Raw genomic sequence first — 27,307 nt, forward strand, 5'->3', positions numbered from 1 at the left:
AACATAATTTGGAGAATAAGAATCTATTTGAAATGGGGAAAGGTAAAAAAAAGAAAGAAAGAAAGGTAAAAAAAAGAAAGAAAGAAAGAAAGAAAGAAAGAAAGAAAGAAAGAAAGAAAGAAAAAGAAATGTTAAATTTTAGCCTGAAGAGTGAGTTGTGAGGAAACACCTGGAGCTCAATATAGTCTTTTCCCCTGGCGTTGCAGTTTTACAGTCCTGGAGGATCCATAAGCTTGTCATTCGCCTGTTCTTCCAGTCTGTCTTCTGAGAGAGGAGCCTGCTGCTTGGTTTCGCATGTGTCTTTGTGTGGAGTTGCCACACCTCTTGTCAGGGGAATGAGCTTAACATGAGCTGGTTGTCAGTGTGGCTTTTGTTCCGTGGTTCCTTCAGAAGGTAAGAGCGAGTATGGCTGCTCCTGGATCTCTTGTCCAGAGCTGTAAGATCACAGTCCCCCCTCCTCAATACACCCTCCTGATCAACTGTCTCCAGCTCTGCATGCACTAAACTCCATAGATTTGCTTGGTTTGCCCCAACTATAACTCCACAGGTGGGAGTCTCTAGGGCCTGACAGTGCCACTGTGCCCCCTGGCTTTGTGGCTGCAAGCAGTTGTGGGATTGGACTCACAGTTTATTCCACTGTTTCCAGGTCATGGCTAATTGCCACCCTTCTGTCCTTTCTGGGGCCTTTGGGGCTCTTAAGCAAAAGCTTAAGAACTGTTGCCTAGTCATGGGAAAGTCTCTGTGTGCACAAAACTCCAGAGGATCCCATGATTCATGCCTCTTTCCGTTCTCCAAGGGGGTTCCCTGGGGCCTCCAGCATCACTAAACTCTATGTCCTTGCGACTGGCAGCAGCCACAGGCTCTAGCGTGCACCCCACTCCACTGTTCCAAGGTCATCACTAGGTGTCTTCCTACTGTCCTTTCCGGTGCCACTGCCAGCTTGGGAGCTATTGCTCAGTAATGGACATAGCTCTTTGGTCTCTCCCAGTGTATGGTAAAGGGCCCAAATGCTCCAGACCTTTTCAGGTTGCTCAGGCAAAGAGTGGTCTCCCTACTAGCCCTTATTATGGTTTATGGCCCCAGGAGTTGAGAGTTCCTTATGGGCCCACTGAACATAACCAGTTTCCCGACTCCACTGCTTGGTCACTCTATCATTTCAGACTCTCCTACTCTTTCTGAGTCTCCTGGGATCCTGAGACCACAAAGACTCACCTAGAATTCTTCACCATTCATTCCCTGTGTTCAGACATCCCCCTCCTCAGAAAGGGATGTCTCACTGGAGCAGATTTCTAAGGGTTCCAATTTTGTGTTCCAGTGTTATATGATTTTCCCGAAGCTATCTTGTGGAGGTTCCTTTCCCGCTCTGATTCCCAATTCTACACCTCCTACCTTGCAAAAAACAGCAGTTTTTCTGCTTGTAGAGGTCCTGATATATTTTCTTACATCCCAAGTTGAATTCATGTGTGTTCAGAATGATTCAATAATATATCCAGCTATATTTGAAGGACAAGATTAAATGTGTTCTCCCACTCTGTTGCCATATTGCCCTCCAAATTATCCCTTTACTATTATGTATGACATTATTTGTTTCTTCTTATGGTAATTTTTCCAAAGTCTATTTTTTATGGCATAAGTATTTAACCCTGCCCATTTTAAATTTTTGTTTCCATTTACAAGGAATCTTTCTATCCTTTCACTTTCAGTATATATGTGTCTTTAGGTCTTAAGTGAGTCTCCTCTATACAGCATATGTAGATAGGTCTTTTTTTTAATCTATTCAATCACTCTATATCTTTTGATTGGAGCATTTTGTCCATTTAAATCCACAATGATTATTGATAGATATGTACGTATTGCCATTTTGTTAATTGTTTTCTGGCTCTTTTTATAGTTCTTCTGTTTCTTTCTCTTTCTCTTTGTCTCTTTCCTTGTGTTTGATACCTTTCTTTAGTCTTCTGCTTGGATTCTTTTTCCTTTATATACCTATTACAAATATTTTCTTCCTGGTTGCCATTGGGTTCATATATAATATCACATGTGTTTAGTAGTCTATATTAAGGACGATTGCCCAAGTTTGAGCACTTTCTAAAAGCACTAAATTTTGACCCTCCATGTTTTATGCATATGATGTCATATTTTACATCTTTTTATTGGGTATATCCCTTGAATAATTTTTGCAGGTATAATTAATTTTATAATTTTTTGTGTTTTAACTTCCAATTTGACTTTATAAATAATTAATGTACTATCTTTACTATATTTTTTCACCTACTTGTGATTTTTTTCTTTTAATAGTTTACTTCTAGTTATGGCCATATATTTCCACTTAAACAATTTCTTTTACCATTTCTTGAAAGGTGGATTGGAAGAATTTTAACTTTTCTTTTTCTGGGAAACTCTTTCCTTCAATTCTGGAATCTCCACACTGTTTTCCAAAATGGCTACACCAACTTGCATTCCCACCAACAGTGTAAGAGGGTTCTCATTCTCTACAACCTCTCCAACACACATTGTTTACTGTCTTGTTAATTTTGTCCATTCTAACTAGTGTAAGGTAGTATTTCAATGTGGTTTTGATTTGAATCCAAAGGGCTAGTGATGATGAATATTTTCTTATGTGTCTGCTAGCCATTTGAATGTCTTCACTGGAGAAGTGTCTGTTCATGTATTCTGCCCACTTTTGACATGATTATCTGTTTTGTGTGTGTTGAGTTTGAGGGTTTTTTTATAAATCCTGGATATCAGCCCTTTGTAGTCTCATTTGCGAGTATCAACTCTCATTCCATGGGCCTCTTTGTTTTGTTGACTGTTACCTTTGCTGTGCAGAAGGTTTTCATCTTGATGAAGTCCCAAAAATTCATTTTTGCTTTTGTTTCTTTTGCCTTTGGAGACATATCTTGAAAGAAATTACTGTGGCTGATATCGAAGAGGTTACTGCCTATGTTCTGCTCTAGGATTCTGATGGATTCCTGCTTCACGTTGAGGTTTTTTATCCATTTCGAGTTCATCTTTGTGTATGGATTAAAAGAATCATCAAGTTTCATTCTTCTGTATTTAGCTGTTCAATTTTTCCCAGCATGGCTTTATTTTTTCCATTGAATAAATTTTGTTGCTTTGTCGAAGATTACATGACCATAGAGTTGAGGGTCCATATCTGGGCTCTCTACTCTGTTCCACTGGTCTATGTGTCTGTTTTGATGGCATTACCATGTTGTCTTGGTGATCATAGCTTTGTAGAAAAGCTTAAAATCAGGCAACATGATGCCCCCAGTTTTTTTTTTTCTTTTTCAGCATTTCCTTAACAATTTGGGGTCTCTTTTGATTCCATACATTTTAGGATTGTTTGCTCCAGGTCCTTGAAAAATGTCAGTGGAATTTTGATCAGAAAGGCATTGAGAGTACAGATAGCTGTAGACAGTATAGACATTTAAACAATGTTTATTCTTCCAATGCATGAGCATGGAATGGTCTTCCATCTATTTGTGTCTTCAATTTCTTTCATGAGCATCCTGTAATTCCTCAAGTACAGATCATTTACCTCTTTGATTAGGTACATTAGGTTTACCTTTTTGATTGCCAGATATCTTATGGTTCTTGGTGCTAGAGTAAATGGAATCAATTCTCTAATTTCCTTTTCTATATTTTCATTGTTAGTTTATAAGAAAGCAACTGATTTCTGTGCATTGATTTTGTATCCTGCCACATGACTGTACTGCTGCATGAGTTCTAGTAGTTTGGGGCTGGAGTCTTTGGGGCTTTCCATATAAAGTATCTGCAAAGAGAGAGTTTGACTTCTTCACTGCCAATTTGAATACCTTTTATTTCTCTTTGTTGTCTGATTGCTGTTGCTAGGACTTCTAATACTCTGTTGAATAAGAGTGGTGAGAGTGGGCATCCTTGTCGTGTTCCTGATCTGAAAGGGAAGGCTGTCAGCTTTTTCCCATTGAGGATGATATTTGCTATGGGTTTTTCATAGATTTTGTGAAGTTGAGGAATATTCCTCCTATTACTGTATCCCTATACTCTGAAGCATTTTAACCAGGAACAGATGCTGTATCTTGTCAAATGCTTTCTCTGCATCAATTGAGAGGACCATGTGGTTCTCTCTTCTCTTATTGATTTGTTCTATCACATTGACTGATTTGTGAATGTTGAACCACCCTTGCAATCCTACCTGGTCATGATGGATAATCTTTTTGATGTACTATTGGATCCTACTAGCTAGGATCTTGTGGAGAATCTTAGCCTCCATATTCATCAGGGATATTGGTCTGATATTCTCCTTTTTTGGTGTGGTCTTTGCCTGGTTTAGGGACCAGAGTAATGCTTGCTTCATAAAAAGAGTCTGGAAGTTTTACTTCGCTTCAATTTTTTGAAACACTTTCAGGAGAATAGGCATTGCTTCTTCATTGAAACTTTGGTAGAATTCCCCAGGGAATCTCTCAGGTCCTGGGCTCTCATTTTTTGGGAAGTTTTTGATCACTGCTTCAAAATTGTTACTAGATATTGGTCTATTCATGTTGTCATTTCCATCTTGATTCAGTTTTGGAAGTTTATAGGTTTCCAGGAATGCATCCATTTCATCTAGGTTGTTTACTTTATTGGCATATAACTGTTGATAATAATTTCTGATGATTGTGTCTATTTCCTAGGTTTTAGCTGTGATCTCTATTTTTTATTCATAATTTTATTAATTTTGGCCTTCTCTCTTTTCTGTTGGATTAGTTTGGTCAATGGTTTATTGATATTATTGATTCTTTCAGAAAACCAGCTTCTAGTTTCATTGACTCATTCTACTGTATCTCTAGTTTCTATCTCATTGATCTCTGCTCTAATCTTTATTATTTCCCTTCCTGTGGGTTCGGTTACCTTACTTTGTTGTTGATGTTCCAGTTCTTTAAGGTGTAAAGACAGCTGGTGTATTCTGGATTTTTCAATTATTTTGAGGGAGGCTTGGATGGCTATGTATTTCTCCCTTAGGACCACCTTTGCTGTATCCCATAAATTCTAGACTGAAGTGTGTTTATTCTCATTTTGTTTCCATGAATTATTTAAGTTCTTCTTTGATTTCTTGGCCGATCCAAACATTCTTTTTTTTTTTTTATTATTTATTTACTTGAGAGAGAGCATGAACGAGGAGAAGGTCAGAGAGAGAAGCAGACTCCCCATGGAGCTGGGAGTCCGATGCGGGATTCGATCCTGGGACTCCAGGATCATGACCTGAGCTGAAGGCAGTCGTCCAACCAACTGAGCCACCCAGGTGTCCCACTGATCCAAACATTCTTAAACAACTTGATCTTTAGCTTCCAAGTGTTTGAATTCCTTCCAAACTTTTTCCTGTGATCGAGTTCCAGTTTCAAAGCATTGTAGTCTGAGAATACACAGGGAATAATCTCCATCTTTTGTTATTGGTTGAGCCCTGATTTGTGACCCAGTATGTGGTCTATTCTGGAAAAGCTCCATGTGTGCTCGAGAAGAATGAGTATTCTGTTGTTTTAGGGTGAAGTGTTATGTATATATCTATGAGGTCCATCTGGTCCAATGTGTCATTCAATGCTCTTGTTTCTTTATTGATTTTCTGCTTGGATGATCTTTCTATTACCAAGAGTGTTAAGATTGCCTACTATTAATGTATTCATGTCAGTATGACTCTTTACCTTGATTAACAGTTGTCTTATGTAGTTGGCTGTTCCCATATTGGGGGCATAAATATTTACAATTGTTAGAATTTCTTGGTGAATAGACCCTTTAAGAATGATGTAGTGTCCTTCTGTATCTCTGACTACAGTCTTTAGTTTAAAATCTAATTTATCTGATATGAGAATTGCTACCCCGGCCTTCTTTTAAGGTCCATTGGCATGAAAGATTTTTTTCCATCCCTTCACTTTCAGTCTGGATGTATCCTTAAGTTCAAGACAGGTCTCTTGTAGACAACATATGGATGGGTCCTGTCATTTTATCCAATCTGCAACCCTGTGTCGTTTTATGGGTGCATTTAGGCCATTCACATTGAGAGTGATTATTGAGAGATATGTTTTTATTGACACCATGCTACCTGTGAAGTCTTTGTTATGGAGATTGTCTCCATAAATTTCTGTTCAATTATATTCTTGGGTTTTTTTTTACTTTTATAGGACCCCCACCCTTAATATTTGTTGTAGTGTTGGCTTGGTGATCACAGACTATTTTAAACCCTCTGGGTCTTGGAAGCTCTTTATCTCTCCATCCATTTTGGATGTCAGTCTTGCTGGATAAAGTATTCTTGGCTGCATGTTCTTTTTTTTTTTTAATTTTTAATTATTTTTTATCTCTTCCCATTACATTTATTTATTTTTATTTTTTATTTAAATTAATTATTTATTTTCAGAAAAACAGTATTCATTATTTTTTCACCACACCCAGTGCTCCATGCAATCTGTGCCCTCTATAATACCCACCACCTGGTACCCCAACCTCCCACCCCCCTGCCACTTCAAACCCCTCAGATTGTTTTTCAGAGTCCATAGTCTCTCATGATTCACCTCCCCTTCCAATTTACCCCAACTCCCTTCTCCTCTCTAACACCCCTTGTCCTCCATGATATTTGTTATGCTCCACAAATAAGTGAAACCATATGATAATTGACTCTCTCTGCTTGACTTATTTCACTCAGCATAATCTCTTCCAGTCCCATCCATGTTGCTACAAAAGTTGGGTATTCATCCTTTCTGATGGAGGTATAATACTCCATAGTGTATATGGACCACGTTCTTTTCATTTAGTGCCCTGAATACGTCTTGCCATCCCTTTCTGGCTTGCCAGGTTTCTGTGGACAGGTCTGACATTACTCTGATGGGCCTTCCTCTATATGTAAGGGATCTCTTCCCTCTAGCTGTTTTCAAGAGCTCCTGTATAAAATTATGATTCATTGCTTTCACAATGAGGTGTCTCATGGTCTTTCTAGATTCTATGATCTTGGGGGGAGCCCTTTCTGCCTCTAGGACATGAATACTGGTTTCATTCGCCAGATTGGGCAAATTTTCAGGAGTTTGTTCGACTATATCCTCTAATCTTCCTTCTTTCTCCTCCCTCTCAAGAATTCCAATAATTCTGACATTGGAATGTTTCATGGCATCATTTATTTCCCTAATTCTGTTTTCATGGCTCCTAATCAGTTTGTTCCAGGCCTCCTCCTAATCCTTTTTCTCTATCAATTTGTCCTCTAGATCTCTAATTATATCTTCTGCCTCTCTGTTAGAGAATTTGGGTTAGATTGGAACTCATTAAGAGCATTGTTAACATCTTCCCTTGTGTCTTTTACTTCTGCCTTAATCAATTCCATTTTGTCATTAAAGGCTTTCTCCAACCTAGCCATTGCCTGGATAATTGTTAGCCTGAATTCCATTTCTGACATACTGTTTATGTCCATATCCAATAGCTCTGATGGAGAGGGCACGGTGTCTGAATTTTTCCTCTATTGGGCATCCTCCTCCTACTCAGTTTGGTGAGGGATGGCTGAGGGGATGTGTTGCTGAATGTATCAACCATGGTGCAAGCAAGGTGCACTCTGGGATGCTTTTGACCAATCAGGAGTTCCCATCAAAAAGAAAGAAAAAAGAAAAAAAGAGAGAGAGAGAGAGAGAGAGACAGGAAAGGAAAAAAAAAATGAAAAAGAAATAAATAAGAGAAGAACCAGCCTGAATGGACCTTAAATGTAATATTTATAAAGTATATAAACAAAAACAGACAAACAAAAGGACAGACAAAAGTAAATGATAGGGAAAAAATAAAATAGCCCACCCCAAATGAACACTAAGTATAAGATTTATATACTACCAGAACAAAAACAAATACACAGAAACACTGACAGAAAAAAAAGATGGGAGGGTGGTTATAAATTCTCAGTGTGTGTGAGGAAGGTTATTTTGATTCTTCCTGGGTCTATCTTGCTTTCTTTGTTAAAGGACTCAACTTTCCTGAGATAAAGGGGGATTAAAACTGGGTTATATATAAGGATAGCATTGGTTTGGGAAAGGGGATTACCTCAAAGTTTATCTCCATGTGAATATTAAAAAAAAAATAGAAAAGCAAAAAACCCACAGGTATATGTATCAAAAAAGTTCAAGTTAAATGGTTATTACAGAATTTTTATACTGAAGATCTCAGTACGATGGTAAATAGGTTAAAAATTATAAGAAAATTGAAAAGAATGAGAATAGTGGGAATGAATTAAAAATAAAAGTTGTATCTATGAAGTATTAGTGGCTGTCCTCTTGTTTTTTGGTTTTTGGTTTTTGGGGTTTTTTTGGCTGGCTTTCTTGGCGGGGGATCTGCTGTGTGGTTTTTCAGGCAGTCTTGCTAGAGTTGAGTCCTCCTGCCCCCATCAAGGGGTTGGGCTCTAAGGAAACAGGTTTTTCAGGCATTTGTTCTCTGGAGGGTTGTTGTAGTTGTTGCTGTTGTTGTTGTTGTCTTTTTTTTTTCCCTCCCCTTGATGGCTTTTGGCAATTCTTCAGAGGTTTAGTGAAAAGCAAACTGCACCCAGACCTCCATCTCAGAGAGAGTCCTCAGTCTGTTCCCCTCTGGGTGCGCCAGAGCACATAAACTCCCCCTCTGCCTCTGGCAGAGCATGTCCCCAGTCACAGTCTCGGGGTCTCAGGAGCTCCCACTTGTACCCAAAACCATGTGAAGTACTAGTCCAGAAAGCTGGCTTCCAGTGTCTGCCTCCTCCCTGGCTGTCTGGGAAGGTCTAGACCACCAGAGAGGTCCGAACCAGAGATAGCACACTGAGATTTTTACACTGGCCAGAGCTGGGAGTGTTCAGACTCTCCAGATCCTAGAGTTCACTGGCTAGCACCTACACAGACCTCTCTCAGGTAAGGGTGTGGAGCGCTACTCAGACCCCGGTCACGCAGCGTGCATGCAGAGTGCAAAAGGCTGTGGTTCTAGAGAGTGCCTGCTGGCATCCACACCAGACTTTCTCATGCACACCACCACCGGGACACTCTCAGGCATGCTAGCAGCTCAGGGACCAAGGCTTGGCTTCTTTGTTGCACTCTCTCTGGCTCAGCACCAGCAGTGGCTCTCCTGGGTCCATGGGCTTAAGCCCCTGTCCCTAACTGCCTGATTCCACCAATTTCCCCTTAAGATCTTTGGCTCTTTTTGAGTGATTTCAACCTGACTCCAAGTTAATGCTGGTTGCCAATCACAAGGCACTCTTATATTGGGGTATTAATTTCCAGTGGGTCACTTCTAGTGTTTCCCTCCCCCTTTTGTTTATTTTCCAATATCAGTTTGATGTTTCCACTCGACTTTACCTGTCCACTGGTGTCTTCTGCCCCTGTAGAGAACCAGAAGCGTATAATTCTAATCTCAGGCTGATCTCATGGGTGGTCAGAGTTCTTTGGTAGATAATCAGCTCACTTTAGGGGACCAGTTGAAACAGCGCCTCTGACTTCTCCACCATCTTGTGTCCCTCCCTTGTTTCATTCATTTCTGAATGATAACTTTGCTGGTAGAGTGTTCTTAATTGTAGGTGGCTCCTGTTTTGTTTTGTTTTGTTCCTTTCAGCACTTTGAATATATTATGCCACTCCTCTTCTGGCCTAAAAAGTTTCTGCTGAGAAATTAGCTCATATTGTTATAGAGTTTCCTCAGTATGTAACGGTTTTATTTCCTTCTGCTATTTTAAAATTTATCTATTTATCATTACTTTTCACTATTTTAATTTTTATGTGTCCTGATGTTGACCTCCTTGGGATATTTGTAGTTTTTGGACATGAATGCCTTTTTCATTCTCCAAATTAGAGGAGTTTTCAGGTACTGTTTCTTCAAATAAGTTTTCTGCCCCCTTCTCTCTTCTTCTGGGATCCCTATAATGCAAATATTATGCTTGATGATATTGCAGAATTCCCTTAATCTATTCTCCTTTTTTATTCTTTTTTTTTCCTTTTTGCTTTTCAGTTTGACTGCTTTCCATTACCCTGTGCATCTGTCTTTCTGCATCCTGTAATCTGCTGTTGATTCCCACTGATGTAATTAAATATATATATATTACTGTATTCTCCATCTCTGGCTGGTTCCTTTTTATATTTTCTATCCATTGAAGTTCTCATGAAGTTCATCCATTCTTTCTCAAGTCCAGTGAGTACTGTAATGATCATTATTTTGAACTCTTTACCTAGCATATTGCTTATTTCCCTTTCATTTAACTCTTCTGCTATGATTTTGTCTTTTTTTTTTTTTCATTTAGAACACATTCTTACCTTATATCTAACTCTGTGTTTTTAAATGTATTTTGTAGGTCAGTTACTTCTCCTGCCTGGTCTTGTAAGTAGTGGCCTTGTGTGGAATTCTTGTGGTATCTTATAGCACAATTCCCCCTGGTGCTCCAGGGGTGTCCCCTGTGTGGGCTGTGTGCACCCTCTTATTATGGATGAGCCATGATTGATTTTCATTGAGCCAAATGCAATGACCGGCCTGCATGCTGTGGGCACATTAAGCAGGGTTTATCCCCTAAACTGTTAAAAGGCTTGGATACAGCCATTGCACATTCACTGGCATTCAGGCCAGCTCCCAGCCTAAAGCTGTGTGTAATTAACCTTTCTGCCACAGTTGCATGCACACTGAAAGACAGAGTTTGATCCCTGCACAGCCAGCTAAAAGGCCCAGCTGCAGGAACTGCAAGTGTGTTGGTGTGGGGGTTATTTTCCACACTCCTTGGGGCACGTATCACTTTGGAGTGGGTCCTACTGGGGTTCTCTAACAGGTATGGCAAGGAGGGAAACACTTTGGAGGGATGCCTGCAAAGGAGGGTATGGCGAGTACGGTGGGTTTATAGGGGAATACATGGGTGGGGTGTGTAGTGCTAGCAATGTAAGATGCAAAGTATTGGAACTGGCTCCCATAAGCAACCAGCTATCTATGTTGGGGGAAGAAATGAGAAACAGAAGAAGCACTTTTGTACCCAGAGAAAGCTGATGATCTCTGTACCTCTGGCACACATTCTAAGATTAGTCAATAAATTTGCACATATATCCCAGATACTTTTCAAACTGCTGCTTCAGTAACTGTGTCTTGGGCTGAGTTATTTAGTTCCTAGCCCTTTAAGGCAAGGGGTCTTTTTCCATAACATTCTCGGGCTCTCTCAGAGTTAAGCTTGCTGATTTTTGAAGCTTCTTAAGTTATGCCCTGATAATTTTTAATGCTTTCAAAATTAAGCCCTGATGCTTTTCAAAGCCGGATGTTATGGGGATTCATCTTTTCAGTGTGGGTCTCCAGTGCCTGGCGTACCTGGTGTGGGATATGATTCTCTTGCTTCACTGTGACGCTGATGTCCCTCTTATTTGTGGTTAGTCATATGAGGTTTGGTTCCTAATTCTGTCTCTGCCCCTCCTATCTTTGTTGGAGGGTCCTTCTCTCTATGACTAGTGATGAAAGATCTGTTCTAGCAGATTTAAGGTTATTTTTAGAGTTAGTTGTATAATTGTAGCTGTCGCCTTGTTGTTTCCATAGAACTAAGTGTGTTCAGGATCCTCCTACTCTTCCATCTTCCAAATTTTTTAAAAAGATTTTATTTATTTATTTGACAGACAGAGATCACAGGTAGGCAGAGAGGCAGGCAGAGAGAGAGGAGGAAACAGGCTCCCTGCTGAGCAGAGAGCCTGATGCAGGACTTGATTCCAGGACCCTGAGATCATGACCTGAGCCGAAGGCAGAGGCTTTAACCCTCTGAGCCACTCAGGTGCCCCCCATCTTCCAACTTTATTTTACTTAAGTGCTTTTTTGGGATTGCAATGTGTATTTCTAACTTATCATAGGCTATCTTCAAATACTATAGAATTTCACATATACTTTAATAACTTTAAGACTTTACAATATAATATTTTCATTTACTCACCTTTTGTGTTATTATTTTAAATTTTATCACTATATATCTCATAAATTCAACAATACAGTGCTATTGTTTTTGCTTTAAATTGTCAATAATGTATTTCTAATTTATAAAAAAACAGAAAAAAATTATTTATATTTCCCTGCATATTTAACATTCCCATCAATCTCTATTTTCTTTTAACATTTAGATATCATTTTATTGTCTTCTTTTGCATTGTTTCTGACAATGAGTCTACATTTATTCTTGCTTTTGTTCCCCTGTAATAATCTTTTTTCTCTGATTTTAAAGCTTTCTGTGTATCAAGAATTTTTAGTAATTTCATATGCCTTCGTGTGTTGTGAATATATATATGTATATATACACACACATATATGAATATATAATATATACATTGTATATTATATATATTGTATATTATATTATATATTGTATATATATTATATATAGTACATATATATGTATATACATATATATATATATATACACATACAAAGTAACTCAATAAGCCACACATTATCTATACATATCTAGATATAGATATAGATATCTTGTATATAGATATCTGGTATATACTCACATACAAAGTAACTCAATAAGTCACATGTTACATATATAGATATAGATATAGATATATCTCTCTCTATATAAATATATAGATATATCTCTCTATATATAAATATGTAAATATATCTATATCTATATATATATAGATCATATCTAGACAGAGATAGAGATATATCTCTATATATAGGTATATAAGTATATCTATATAGATATAGATCTATATATAGATCTAGGTATATATAGATAATATGTGGCTTATTGAGTTACTTTGTATGTAAATTTATTATTTTCAACTAATTCGGAAAGACAGCCATATAGTTTTTCAAATAGTTTTTACTGTCAACCCTCTTTCTTGATCAATTTTATTTATGGTAGATAGCTTGATATTGTCCTACAAGTCCTACTGTCATTCTGTTTATGGATTTTAAACCTCTTTTTTTCTCTGTGCATTTCATTTTGATGGTTTCCATTATCATTAAAACTTGAACTTCAAGTTCACTGGTCATTATTCTGTACAGTCTAATTTGCTATTAAACTTATACAGTAAAACATATATATACAAATTTTACTGTTTATATATTTAATTTACATATTAATATATAATATATAAATATATTTATATTTTATAATATATATAAGTCACTTATTTATTTGACAGAGAAACAGCAAGAGAGGGAACACAAGCAGGGGGAATGGGAGAGAGAGAAGCAAGATTCCTGCCAATTAGGGAGCCCAAGGCAGGGCTTGATCCCAAGATCCTGGGATCATGACCTGAGCCTAAGGCAGATGCTTAATGACTGTGCCACCAGCATCCCAAACATGTTTTGGATATTGTATTTTAGCTCTAAATATTTTATTTGTTTATTTTTTATTAATCTCATTATGTAGAACTTTTCTTTAAATCTTAAGCATATTTAACAGCTCCTTAAATCTCTTTTTGTTTAATCAGACAATCTCTGTCATGTATTCTGATGAGAATATATAAGAATATATAATAATTATATATTCTATTGAAAGACTGTTTTTATCTTGTACCTCTTCATATGTCTAGTAATTTCTGATCTGATGATGAGCACTTTTAATGTTATGTTCAATTTCTGGACTATGTTGTCAACTTATGAATGTTGAAAAAGTGGTTTTCAGGTAGTTAGGATGATGACAAATCAAATTAACCCCTTTGTGACTTGTTTTAAAGCTTTGTTAGATTAATATCTCTAGGGACTTTACATTGGTGTTATTTTAGCCTTATTACTAAGGTGTGATCTTTCTGATGTCTCTACCACATGCTCTGGATATTTAAGGAAACTGTGCAGTCCGAGAGGTGAAAATTAGGATGATTCCCAACTCAAAGTGAATTATAGGGATAGTTCAGAAGATACCTCACGTTTGTTTTTTTTCCTCAGCGTTTCAACTTATATATGTGTCAGTATTGAGCAACAGACTCAGGGATGCATATGTGATATTTTTACAGCTTTTTCTCTACATAGGTCTCTTTCTCTGGTCTTCTGCCTCAATATCACTTGCTCTCTGAGTTGTCAACAAAGAAAGGACACTGTTATCTACTTGGGATTTCCTTCTCTTGCTGTGACCATGGGACACTTCTAGGACTCATGTCATTTGTTGTTCTATGAAGATCACAATTCCATTTCCTTTTTTCCCCACATACTAGTACTAATATGGAAAAGGCTAAGCTTTCTAGAAGCTTGGTATGGTGCTGGAGAGGGATGTAGACTCAGAGGCATATGTCCAGTCTGCTTCCTACTAAAAATGATGAAGTGTTTTTTCTCCAGCTTTATTGAGATGTAACTAACATGTTTAAAATGTACATTTTGATAAGTTTTGATATGTATATACACCATGGTCCTATCAACACAATCGAGATCATGAACTACCCATTAACTGTAAGTTTCTTTTAACACTGTATTAACCACCCACCAAAGACCTTATAAACCACTGATGTGCTGTCATGAAAAAATAATTTGCAGTTTGTAGAATTTTAAATAAATGGAATAATACTATATACTTCTTTGTCCTGACTTCTTTGATTCAGGCTAATTATTTCAAACTTCATCCATATTGGGGTGTGTGTGTGTGTGTATATATATATATATATATATATATATATATATATATGTATATATATAATTCTTATTTTTTAGTAATTTCCATTGTCTATATGTATCATATTTTGTTTATGCATTCTTATATGGATAGATATTTGGTTATATCTAGTTCTTGAGTATTGCTAATAAAATCATCACAAACATTCTCACACCAGCTTTTGTATGGACTAGTTCTCTCAGTTTTCTTAGATATATACCTAAGAGTAGAATGTTTACATTAATTGGAAGACTTATGTGGAACTTTTAAAGGAATTGTCAAACATTTTGTCCGAGCAGCTGTGACATTTTATACTTCCAATAGCAGTCTTTCTGCATTCGAGTTGTTCCACACCCTCACCAAAATGTGGAATAGTCAGTTTTTTTTTTTAACTTTATGCATTCTTGTTGGGGTATAGCAGTCTGTGGTTTTAGTGTTCATTTCAGTAATAATGATAGTGAACATCTTTGTTATGCTTATTTAACACATATATCATATGTGATGAAATGTTTATTAAAATCTGCATCTCATTTTTACTTGGTTGTTTCCTTTCAAATCATTGCATTTTGAGAGATTTCTTTTATATTTTCTCTATATGTATGTATTTTATCAGATATTAGATTTACAAAAGACTTTCCCCCAGTTTGTGATCTGTAGTTTCATTCACCTAATACTGCTTTGAAGAATGAGAATCCTAATTCTTATAAAGATTGATATGTCACTCTTCCTTTTATGAATTATGACTTTGATGTCATATGCTTATTTATTTTTTTAGATTTCATTTATTTATTTGACACAGAGAGAGAGAGAGAGACCACAAGCAGAGGGAGTGACTGGCAGAGGAAGCGGGAGAAGCAGCCAATGTGTGGCTCCATCCCAGGACCCTGGGATCATGACCTGAGCTAAAGGCAGATGCTTAACCACCTGAGCCACCCAGGTGTCTCAGATGTCATACATTTAGATTTTATTCAACTTCTGGATCACTGGGTTTATTATAGTTTTTTTATCAAATTTGGGTATTTTTAAGCTGTTATTTTTTATTGTTGAAGTATAGTTGACCGACAATATTATATTAGTTTCAGTAGTACAACATAGTGATTTGATAATTCCATACATTACTCAATGCTCATCATAAGAGTAGTCACCATACTCTGTTATTAAAGTATTATTGACTCTATTTCCTAAAAAGGAAATATAGTCCCATAATCAAATGGGATTAGAAGGGGATAAGAAAAAAATTTGAAGAAATCATGGCTATAAAGTGTCCAAATTGATAAGTTTGTCACAAAGATGGAAAGTATAGCTTTCTATTGGTTGTTATACAAATCCACTATTTTTTTTCTCCTATGATCCCTATTCTATTTTAATGCTGCCAGTATATTTTATCTCAGATACTTTATTTTTCATCACCGGAATTTTATTTGAAATTTTTGTTTTCCATTTCTCTACTTAACATGCTGGATCTTAGGGCACCTGAGTGGCTCAATGGGTTAAGCCTCTGCCTTCAGCTCAGGTCATGATCTTGGGGTCCTGAGATCTAGCCCTGCATTGGGATCTCTGCTCAGCAGGGAGCCTGCTTCCTCCTCTCTCTTTGCCTAGCTTTCTGCCTGCTTGTGATCTGTCAAATAAATAAACAAAATCTTAAAAAAAGAAGAAGAAGAAGAAGAAGAAGAAGAAGAAAGTGCTTGATCTTTCTTCTACCTTCTTAATTATGTGTATACCAAATCATATTTTTTAAGAGAGAGGGAGAGAAGGAAGGGAATAGGGCCTCAGAGAAAGATAATCCTAAGCATGTGCCACACTCAGTATGGAGGCTGACATGGGGCTTGATCTCAGAACCCTGAAATCATGACACTAGCTGAAATTAAGGGCCAGATAGTTAACTGATTAAGTCATCCAGGTACCCCTAATTTTAAGTCTTTTGATGTCTTTGATCTCTAGTTTTATAATCTTTTATTTTTTAATCTGTTTCTGTTGATTGAATTCTTGCCTTATTACTGATTATATTTTTTCTTGCTTTATTGCTTGCTGGATAATTTCTTACTGAATGCTAAATATTGTAAATTTTACCTTACTAGATGCCAGATCTTTTGTATCCTTATAAATATTCTTGATCTTTATTCTGAGACATAGGTTATTGAGATTCAACTTGATTCTTTAAAGACATACCTTTAAGTTTGTTAGGCAGGACCAGAATAGCCTTTAATCTAAGGGTAGTCTTCCTTCACTAATGAGTCAATATCCTTTTGAATAATAATCCCAGTTCCATGTAAATTATAAGAAATTTTGTTGTCTGGTGACAACAGATACTTTTCTTGGGTCTATGTGATTTTCATGGATTGTTCCCTCTGCTCTTTTTAGGTGTTGCTTTTTCTGGCCTCTTGTACTTGTCTACACATGCAGGCATTGATCAGTATTTCACTCAAAGACTCAAGAAGAATCTTCTATATTTTTCCAGAACACTCTCAATGCAACTCTTTCCTCACAGTTACTTTATCTTGTGAATTCTCACTTTTTTTCACTTCTTTCATCTTTCCACTCATTTCTTCAACTCAGAGATTGTCAGGTTCCTTCCAGATTCTGCTTACCATTGCAACATGAAAGCTCTCTCCAGGAGAAAAGCTAGGGGCAGTTGTAGGGCTCACCTCATATACTTCCCCCTCTCAGAAATCACTGCTCTGTGTTGGCTAATGTCTCATATCTTGAAAATGTTGTTTCATATATTTTGCCTGGAATTTTAGTTGTTCCAGGTGGAAGGTAAATTTGTCCCCTGTTTTTTTTTTTTTCCATTTTACTTGAAGTAGGACTTCTAGTCCTGTGGGTTTTGACATTCCAATGCAAAAATACATCTGTTTAATATATTTTGTCTAGTTTTCTCTTTATTAACTTAGGAAATCATGGAGAAAAATTAAGTCCCCCCTAATGATTTTGAATATATTTGCAGTATGGATGATATTTTCAGAGGAATCATAATTGAATATATAGAATGGGTAAGAAGGTAAGAAGTAGAAATCAAGTAAATAACTAATATGGAGTAAAAGATATGGTAGAAGAGATAATGAATTCAGTTTTGGATATATGTAACTTGTGGTATCGATGAAACATCAAGAAAGAGATCAATCAGGACCTTGGAAATATAGGACTGAAATTTGAGAGGAAGGTCAGAGCTGTATTTCCAAGAAGGAAAAAATGAAGAAAGAAAACAATGTTAGAAAATAGCCAAAACGTATTGTAACTGTTTGGATATGGATGTTGAATAAATGAATGAAAAAAAAATCAGAGCTTCATTTAATATAAAGAAGCAATGCAAGAATTTCCTTGATATTAAATTCTTAAGAAAACAAATTCCAGCAATATTGGACCTATTAGCAGTTTTAAAAAGAGCTATTTTAAAAATACTGAAAAATAGAGGGAGCAAAAGTATTTCTGTGGTCATATCTATTTTCTACATGCCACCTACAAAATAAATGATGTGATATACACTTTTCTGTGTAACTATTACCTGGTCATATTTGGTATCAGTTCAAGATGTCTCATTATTGCATTCTTCTGTAGGTTTATAAATGAAAGAATTAAAATATCTGTAGAACAAAATGTAATTGACACTGCATTGTGTGTTTTTCACTCTTATTTTTTTCATCAATAAAATCATCCATGTCTTTTGAAGACTCTTTTCCAACAAAGCATTAGTTTCCATTTAGAAAAGCATTTTCACACAGAACATCAGTTTCTAAATCAGAATTTTTGCTTTGCTATATTGGCTTCCTGAATTATACTACTCCTATCTTGTATAGAAATATAAGTGACTTTTGTTTAAATAAGGAAAGCTATTAATTCAAACAGTATCATAAATTCTGATCTGATTTTTTAAGGTAAAATTTCATTGTATTTCCAGACTACCAAAGTTGTTTATTTTTATTATATTTTATTTAGCATAACATAACTCATCTGGTCCTTTAAGCTGTATCCTCTTTAGAAGTACTTATATATATTTTAAAAAAGTAAATTAAGAGATTCAAATTAAAACTACATTGAGATATCACCTTACACCAGTTAGAATGGCCAAAATTAGCAAGACAGGTGTGGAGATTCCTCAAGAAATTAAAAATGTAACTTCCCTATGACCCAGCCATTGCACTCCTGGGTATTTACCCCAAAGATACAGATGTAGTGAAAAGAAGGGCCATCTGTACCCCAATGTTTATAGCAGCAATGGCCATGGTCGCCAAACTGTGGAAAGAATCAAGATGCCCTTCAGCGGATGAATGGATAAGGAAGATGTGGTCCATATACACTATGGAGTATTATGCCTCCATCAGAAAGGACGGATACCCAACTTTTGTAGCAACATGGACAGGACTGGAAGAGATTATGCTGAATGGAATAAGTCAAGCAGAGAGAGTCAATTATCATATGGTTTCACTTATTTGTGGAGCATAACAAAAAGCATGGAGGACATAGGGAGTTAGAGACAAGGAAGGGGTTGGGGTAAATTGGAAGGGGAGTTGAACCATGGACTCTAAAAACAATCTGAGGGGTTTGAAGTGGCGGGGGGATGGGAGATCGGGGTACCAGGTGGTGGGTATTATAGAGGGCACGGATTGCATGGAGCACTGGGTGTGGTGAAAAAATGATACTGTTATGCTGAAAATAAATAAATGAAAAAAAAGTAAATTAAGTTCTAAAAAAATAAATAAGCCCCCAAAGAAAAAAATCTAAAAAATATTTGAAATCTCTCATGTGAAATTTTAAAATTATACTTAAAGTTATCTTTCTGAATATGGGTTGGGTTAGGTCTTCCATCCAAAAGACCTTAATGTGAAAGGGGGAACCACCAAAATCCTAGAGAACACAGGCAACAACTCTTTGAACTTGGACACAGCAAATCCTTTCAAGACATATCTCTAAAGGCAATGGAAACAAAAGCAAAAGTGAACTACTGAGATTTCATCAGGATAAAAATCTTCCACACAGCAAAGGAATCAGCCAACAAAGCTAAAAGGCAACGTATGGAACAGAAGATATTTGCAAATGACATTTCAGATTAAGGGCTGATATCCAATATCTATAAAGAACTTCTCAATTTCAACACCCAAAAAACAAATAATCAAGTACAAAAATGGGCAGATGACATGAACAGATATTTCTCCAAAGTAAACATACAAATAGCTAACAGACATATGAAAAAATGCTCCACATCACTAGCCATCAGGGAACTACAAATAAAAACCACAATGAGATACCACCTTCCACCAGTTGGAATGGCTGAAGTTAACAATACAAGGAACAAAAATTTTGGTGAGGATGTAGAGAAAAGTGAACCCTCTTACACTGTTGGTGGGAATGCAAGCTGGTACAGTTACTCTGGAAAATAGTATGGAGGTTGCTCAAGACATTAAACACAGATCTACTGTATAACCCAGCAATGCACTACGAGGTATTTACCCCAAAGATACAGCTGTAGTGAAAAGAAGGGGCACCTGCACTCCAATGTTCATAGCAACAATGTCCACAATAACCAAACTGCAGAAAGAAATGAGATGTCCTCCATCAGATGAATGGATAAGGTAACATTCCATATATACAATGGAATATTATTCAGCCATTGGAAAAGATTTATACCTATCTTTTGCTTTGACATGGATGGCACTGAAGAGTATTATGCTAAGTGAAATAAGTCAGTCAGAGAAAGGTATCATATTGCATCATTCATATGTGGAACATAAAGAATAGTGCAGAGGACAATAGGGGATGGGAGGGAAAACTGAAGGGGAAGAAATCAGAGAGGGAGGCAAACTATATGAGACTCTTGACTCTGGGAAAGAAACCGAGGATTGCCAAAAGTGAAGTGGATGAGGGAGATGAGGTAACTGGATAATGGACATTAAGAAGGGTAATGACGTGATGAGCACTGAGTGCTAGAGTCAACTAATGAATCATTGAACATTATATCAAAAACTAATGATGTATTATACGTTGGTTGATTGAATTTAAATTAACAAACAAAAACCCCTCAAACATCATGTCATTTCCCTTTTCAAAGACCCCCAGTGTCCTACCACTACTTTTTGCAAAATTTCTCTTATTAAATATTATGGCCTTTATTAGCTCTCACTTTCCCATATCATTATACTACAATTCACCAACTTTATTTTTAGATACTCTCTACCATGATCTGCTCTCTAGAAAAAAAAAACCTGTCTTATGCATAATGAAAATTTCTTACTTTTTGTTTTGTTTTGCTTTTGTTTCTGTCTCCACAGGTTAACAGTGAATTGTTTGGTGGCCATTCTCCCTGGCCCTATTTATACTTGTTTTCTTTTAAAATCTTGTTTAGGAAATATTCTATTGTGGTTATCTTTAAATTACCACAAATCATATGTATATATCCTATAGTCCTCTATCATTGATTTATACAACTTGCTCTACATAGTGGACACTTACATATACATTTATTTCTTTACATTAGTATTATAATTTTCACAACTACTTTGGTAACTCATTATTACCTGATTTTACCCTGATTTTTATGTATATAAATTGGTATTTTAAGGTACACTAATTTATTAGAGACATCTTCATGAGGCAATATTATGTCAAGGAGAAAGCACCTGTCCTGGAGTCATAGTTTGGGTTCTAGTCTTAGCTCTAACACTAGCAGTTTGATCTCAGGTAATTTATCTAGTATTTCTGAGCCTCCATTTCTTCATATCTTAAATGAGGTAATAGAAGTAGCTGTTTCATATCTTTAATCTGAAGTTTAAATTAAATAAACATATAATAAGCACTTAGTAACTGAAAAATTAACATCATCAACATGGTCCTTCAATGTATTAACACTGCTGCTATCAAAGAATCTATTTCTGATCAACAGCTGCCATAATCTTGTTGCCCCTTGCACATTTGTTCTACTGAATGTGTACTCTATTGGCTGTATCCTGTTAACAGACCAATCTTGCAGTTGTTTATATTATCCCATTTTCTCTATCCTTATGAAATAAGTTCTGCATTCCTAGGGATTTGGTGAGAGATAATTTTTCCCACATAGCCCCATCCACTTCAATGCCAGTAAGCAGGCATATTCAGAAAGTTAATCTAGATTTCATAAACTGCATAAGGTTAGACAATGATAAGTACCTTAGAGATGGTACAGAGAAAATGATACAGGAGTTCAGAAAATTATAAAATAATTTACTTATTATTAATATTCTGCCTTACTTATGAGAGGATATCTGGTAGGCAAAACACATGAATAGTTAAAAATTGGATATTTAAGCAATGTTGAATTAATAATTTTAGCTGAAAACCTTACTGAGCCAATTAAAAACAGAGCTCTTATATATTGTTGATGGGATTGTAAAATGGTTATACAATCACTGGAAAGTGAGTTGACAGTCTCAAAAATTAAAAATGTGTCTACCCCAAGACCTAGCAATTCACTACTAGGTAAATGCTGAAGAAAAGGAAAATGAGTGCATGTGTCCAAAGAATTATTTGTATAAGCATACTCATAGCACCCAAGTATCCATCAAGCTTGACTAGATAAACAAATTGTGGTTTATTCACAAAATGGAATACTTTCCAGTAATAAAAAGTACAAACTACTGATATATGAACTATCATGGATGAATCCAATGTGTCAAACAAAAAAATAAGCCAGGCATGAAAGAGTGTATGTTATATGATCCAAATTATATATGGTTCTGGAACAAATAAGATTAATTATAGTAGTAGAAATAAGAATAATGGTTAACATGGAAGGAGTATTGATTGAGACAGGTATTGTCTGGGAAACAGCATCTCTAGGAATGATGGAAATGTAATATTGCTCTAGATAATGGTTACAAGAGCATAGGTTGAATTTCTTCATGAAGAAAGCATTTTACTATATATAAATTATACTTCAATAGAAAATGAAAAAAATACAAAGTCACAAAGAGGCAGATATCTAGTAAAAGATGACATCTACAATGTGTACTGTTTACTTGTCAAGGTGGGGTAATATTAATATATATAATCTGATTTTTTAATTTTTCCTTTCTTCTAATAAATGCTGGCATGAGCTTTACTTTTTTAATTATTATTTTTCATTTAAAAATATACATCAAAGTTATGCTGCATCATCACTATAGGCATGGGGTTCCTGATGCCTCAGGACAAATGTTCACAACTCTTTCATTTTTTAAATTGTGTTATATTAGTCACCATAAAATACATTATTAGTTTTTGATGCAATGTTCCAAGTCTTTTAAGCTAAGTTATTATTGACTTGGCAAACTACAAAATATTTTTCTAAGGATCACTCAGTAGAAGGATAGCTGATTGTTAATCTAGTGTAATAACTTGATCTGTTTCACATTTTGAAGCTGATAACGTCACGAAGGACTATTTTTGTGGATGCATACATGACCATATTGCATATTTTAAAAGATTTTTTATAAGTACTCATATCCTAAGGTTAATGCTGTACTTCAGTATTTAAAAAAAATCTAGCAAAATGCCCATGTTAACAAAGTAATAACCTCTGATTTATTTGAAATGAGATCTCTCTCATCCATTTGCTCCCTCCTCCATCAATTTCTAAGCTTTATGAAGAAGTTTTAAAAATTGGGATGAGAAGCATCCAACCATGTGAATGGAGAGGGAAGTAAAACATAAAACAAGCACAAGTCTACTCTACATGAAAACTTTCTTCTACAAGTGTGCTTCGTTCAAATAAATTTTAGCTGACTTACTTAACACTGTTAAGTCAAAATAATAACAACTAACAATTGTATAGCACTCTCTGATTTACACGGTGGCCTTGAAGGTCTTGTCTCATTTGGTAGCCTATTTCATTTGGACAGGAACATTTAATAGAATGCTTTGCTTTCAGAGTGCTCCTGTATACCACAGTCTTGCTACTTGACTAGACCCATTACAGATATGGCAATCTGGACTTTAATTCTGAATTTAAAATGTCTCTCCTTTTGGCTTTGTGAAACTTTGAGTAGTTCAATACAAGTAGATTTTCCAGACAACTATAGCTTATCATTTAATTAACCAAGATTTTCAATCATAACCACTTTCAAGAGGAATCACTATAAAATCTATATAACATTGTGTAATTTTTTACAAGTTGTGTTAGCCATATTTTATAGTTATAAAGTAACACATAATCACATTATAATATGTGGAAAATATAGAAATGTGTGAAAAAGAAAACAAAAACATCATATTGTGACGATCCAAAGATAAATACTGTTAATATTTCAGTATGATGTCAACCTTTTTACAGTGAAATATATTTCTATGTGTATAAATACAGTTACATATCAAGCTTAACCTTTACATTGTTTTATCTTGCTTTTTAAATCACTATTATATTTTCATATTGCTTCATGTATAGACATACTATAAAAATTACTAGTGATTTTCTATATCCTCTATCTACCTTTTAAAGTAATTGCTAAGAGATTGTATTATAATTTAATTAAATTAATGCTTAATCAGTTTTACAATTATATTTACATTAAAAATTAAAGATGCTTAAATTATAAATAATAGACTGTGATGTATTCTCATAAATCTGTATATCATGCTACATAATTTATAAAGGAGAACTAAACAAAAGTTCAGTGAATAAAGAATCTATGACATGTAGTTGGAGATGATCTTTTTTTTTTAATTTTTTATTTTTTATAAACATATATTTTTATCCCCAGGGGTACAGGTCTGTGACTCACCAGGTTTACACACTTGACAGCACTCACCAAAGCACATACCCTCCCCAATGTCCATAATCCCACCCCCTTCTCCCAAACCCCCTCCCCCCAGCAACCCTCAGTTTGTTTTGTGAGATTAAGAGTCACTTATGGTTTGTCTCCCTCCCAATCCCATCTTGTTTCATTGATTCTTCTCCTACCCACTTAAGCCCCCATGTTGCATCACCACTGCAATGTCCACAATCGCCAAACTATGGAAAGAACCTAGATGTCCATCAACAGATGAATAGATCAAGAAGATGTGGTATATATACACAATGGAGATGATCTTTTATACAGTTATTCTGTGATTATACTTGTATAAAACATGATCTCAATCTTGAGTATTTATGAATAATTGAAAATAGACACTTTCCAGAATATTCTTAGTAGAGTTAAGCTTAAATACAGCATTCTCTGTGCTCCTTAGTATATTTCCCCATATTGAAATATAACATGCTCACAATAAACACAATACCAGTAAACCAATAGTTAACATGAATCTTCATTATTAGGTTTATTAAGTATGCTATTAAGTGTACTTAAGTACATATTATTAGGTTTATTAAATACACACTATTAATTATGAAGCTATAAGATATTATAAAGATAGGGGAAAAGGTCTTTGAAAATTTCATGAAAAATGAACATATCTCCATATTATGGAATCAGAACACTCCAAGGTGCCTTTTGTCCTTGAGATCCCAGGAAATGCAACATTAAAATGGGGGTGACATCTGCATTTATATCAAGTGATAAGTACAAAAATAGATACCTACTCAAATAGACTTTAGATGGTTTCTACAAAACATTGAGAAAGACAGATGAGAAATATAAACTTTTAGAGCATTATTTATAAAGTTGCATCTGTACATCCATGTTGACTCTGTTTATGAAAAGAGACAGACTGCATAAAAATAGGTATGATAACCCAATGAAGTACTCAGAGAATGTTGTTAAACACACAGTCAATCATAAACCAATTGGGCCTATATTCTAGGGCCAATTATTCAAAAAACTCTAATGTAAATTTTCCTTAAAATTACACTAAACCACAATTTTGACTTTTTTTTAAATTTTAAAATGGGAATACAGTAATTCTACAAGTCCCATGAGGACAGGCACAAAGGCGTTTTGTCTTGCGTACTTAGCAACAAGCAGAGTGCCTGCCATTTAGTAGGTGCTTAATAAATAATTTTGTTGAATGAAAGAAAATAAATTTTTTACGAAGTACCTAGAAACTAGAAATAGGACACTCTTGAGAGACTAAATGTTGTAGTTATATATAATATTTATATATGTGTATATCTAAATTATAAGGTAATTAAAAAACACAAAAGTCTTATTAAAGAAAGTTTCAATCAATACTCTATCTTCCCTCAAAAAAGTCTCATTTTAAAAGTATTTTCATTTACTTATTGCAATAGATCTCAGATAAGAATTTTTTTGTAGCTAAGAAACTTTAGGAAAGCGGTATGATTTAAATAGGTAATAATAGCTTTTAATATTTCAGGAGATAAACAAAAACTTTCAGGAATTACATAAGGAGATATAGTATAGGGGTTAACTACATGCAAATATTATTTCAAGTAGGCCAAACTTATCCAAAATACTACCCTTAAATTTTTACTATATTTTCTTTTTCTATTTTTTGTACTCATAAGCTAATGTTTTCTATTCTTTAAGGAATCATCTTCAATGTAGTATCTTTGAGAGTTCTGGTTGCAGTAGATGGAACCTAAGGCAGTGAAAGTTATTTGTTGGTATTGGTCATTTTATATTAAATACTCCTTTTTTGCTCTGCATATATTACATCAGATGTTTTCTTTGCTCAAATAAAAAAGAAACATTTAAAAACCTTAAAAAAGTAATGCAATATTCTGTCTATATATATGTAGATGCATAGGTCTTTGTGTCGGTCTTTGACATGTATATTAATTTTACTTGTGCTGAAGAATGTTTAGTATGCAATTTTTTGAAATATGTCATTATTTGCCTAATGGTTTTTTAAACATACCACAATTGCCATTTTACACATCAGGAAAATGGTCCTCTATTGAAACATAAAAACAAAAACTTGTACATGTTTTTTGTCTCAATGAGTTTCATGTTAGTAGTTGATTTATGCTTCTTTATCTTTTTATTCAGTGAATGCTGGTATAACAGGATGATAGTTTGATTGTCATAGCTTTATTGAATAGGTTTTCATGATATTTAGATAACAAATACCATTATTTAATAAATGGGTATTTCAAAATAATGTTCTGGTATACTTTTTCATTTTAAAATGTGTGTGTGTGTGTGTGTGTGTGTTGATTTGAGTATCTTCTGCTGCTATCTTTGATACAGCTATCAATGATCTCTCATTCAATTTAGTGGTACTTTAATACCCCACCCATCAGAAATAAAGGAATTCAAACTTAAATTGAGCTAGAGATACCAATATCCACAAAAGAGACTTCTGCCAATATATAGAGGATTTTACAATGGTGAAATATTGGACATTATTGCTTAACCTCCACTGAAACACCAGAACTCAATATAAGAAATGAAGGGAAGCTCATTTTCTAGTGTAGGGTTCTCTCTCTGCATCATCTAAGTTACTCTCCAGGAACTAGTCACTTAAGTAAAGGTAATAATTTTTTTTAAAGTGTTAAGACTTTCTAAAAACAAACTAGTAACTAAGTGACTTTAAATGTATTAAATTAACATATCAGGGTACATGACTTTAGTTCATTCTGGCAGCAATACTATCAGGGAGGGTTCTGTTTGCATTCTGCAGATGAATAAAGATGTCCATCAACAGATGAATGGATCAAGAAGATGTGGTATATATACACAATGGAATACTATGCAGCCATCAAAAGAAATGAAATCTTGCCATTTGCAACAACATGGATGGAACTAGAGCGTATCATGCTTAGCGAAATAAGTCAAGCAGAGAAAGACAACTATCATATGATCTCCCTGATATGAGGAAGAGGTGATGCAACATGGAGGCTTAAGTGGGTAGAAGAATAAATGAAACA

This window comes from Mustela nigripes, chromosome X, assembly GCF_022355385.1.
Source record: "Mustela nigripes isolate SB6536 chromosome X, MUSNIG.SB6536, whole genome shotgun sequence".
Classification (NCBI taxonomy): Eukaryota; Metazoa; Chordata; class Mammalia; order Carnivora; family Mustelidae; genus Mustela; species Mustela nigripes.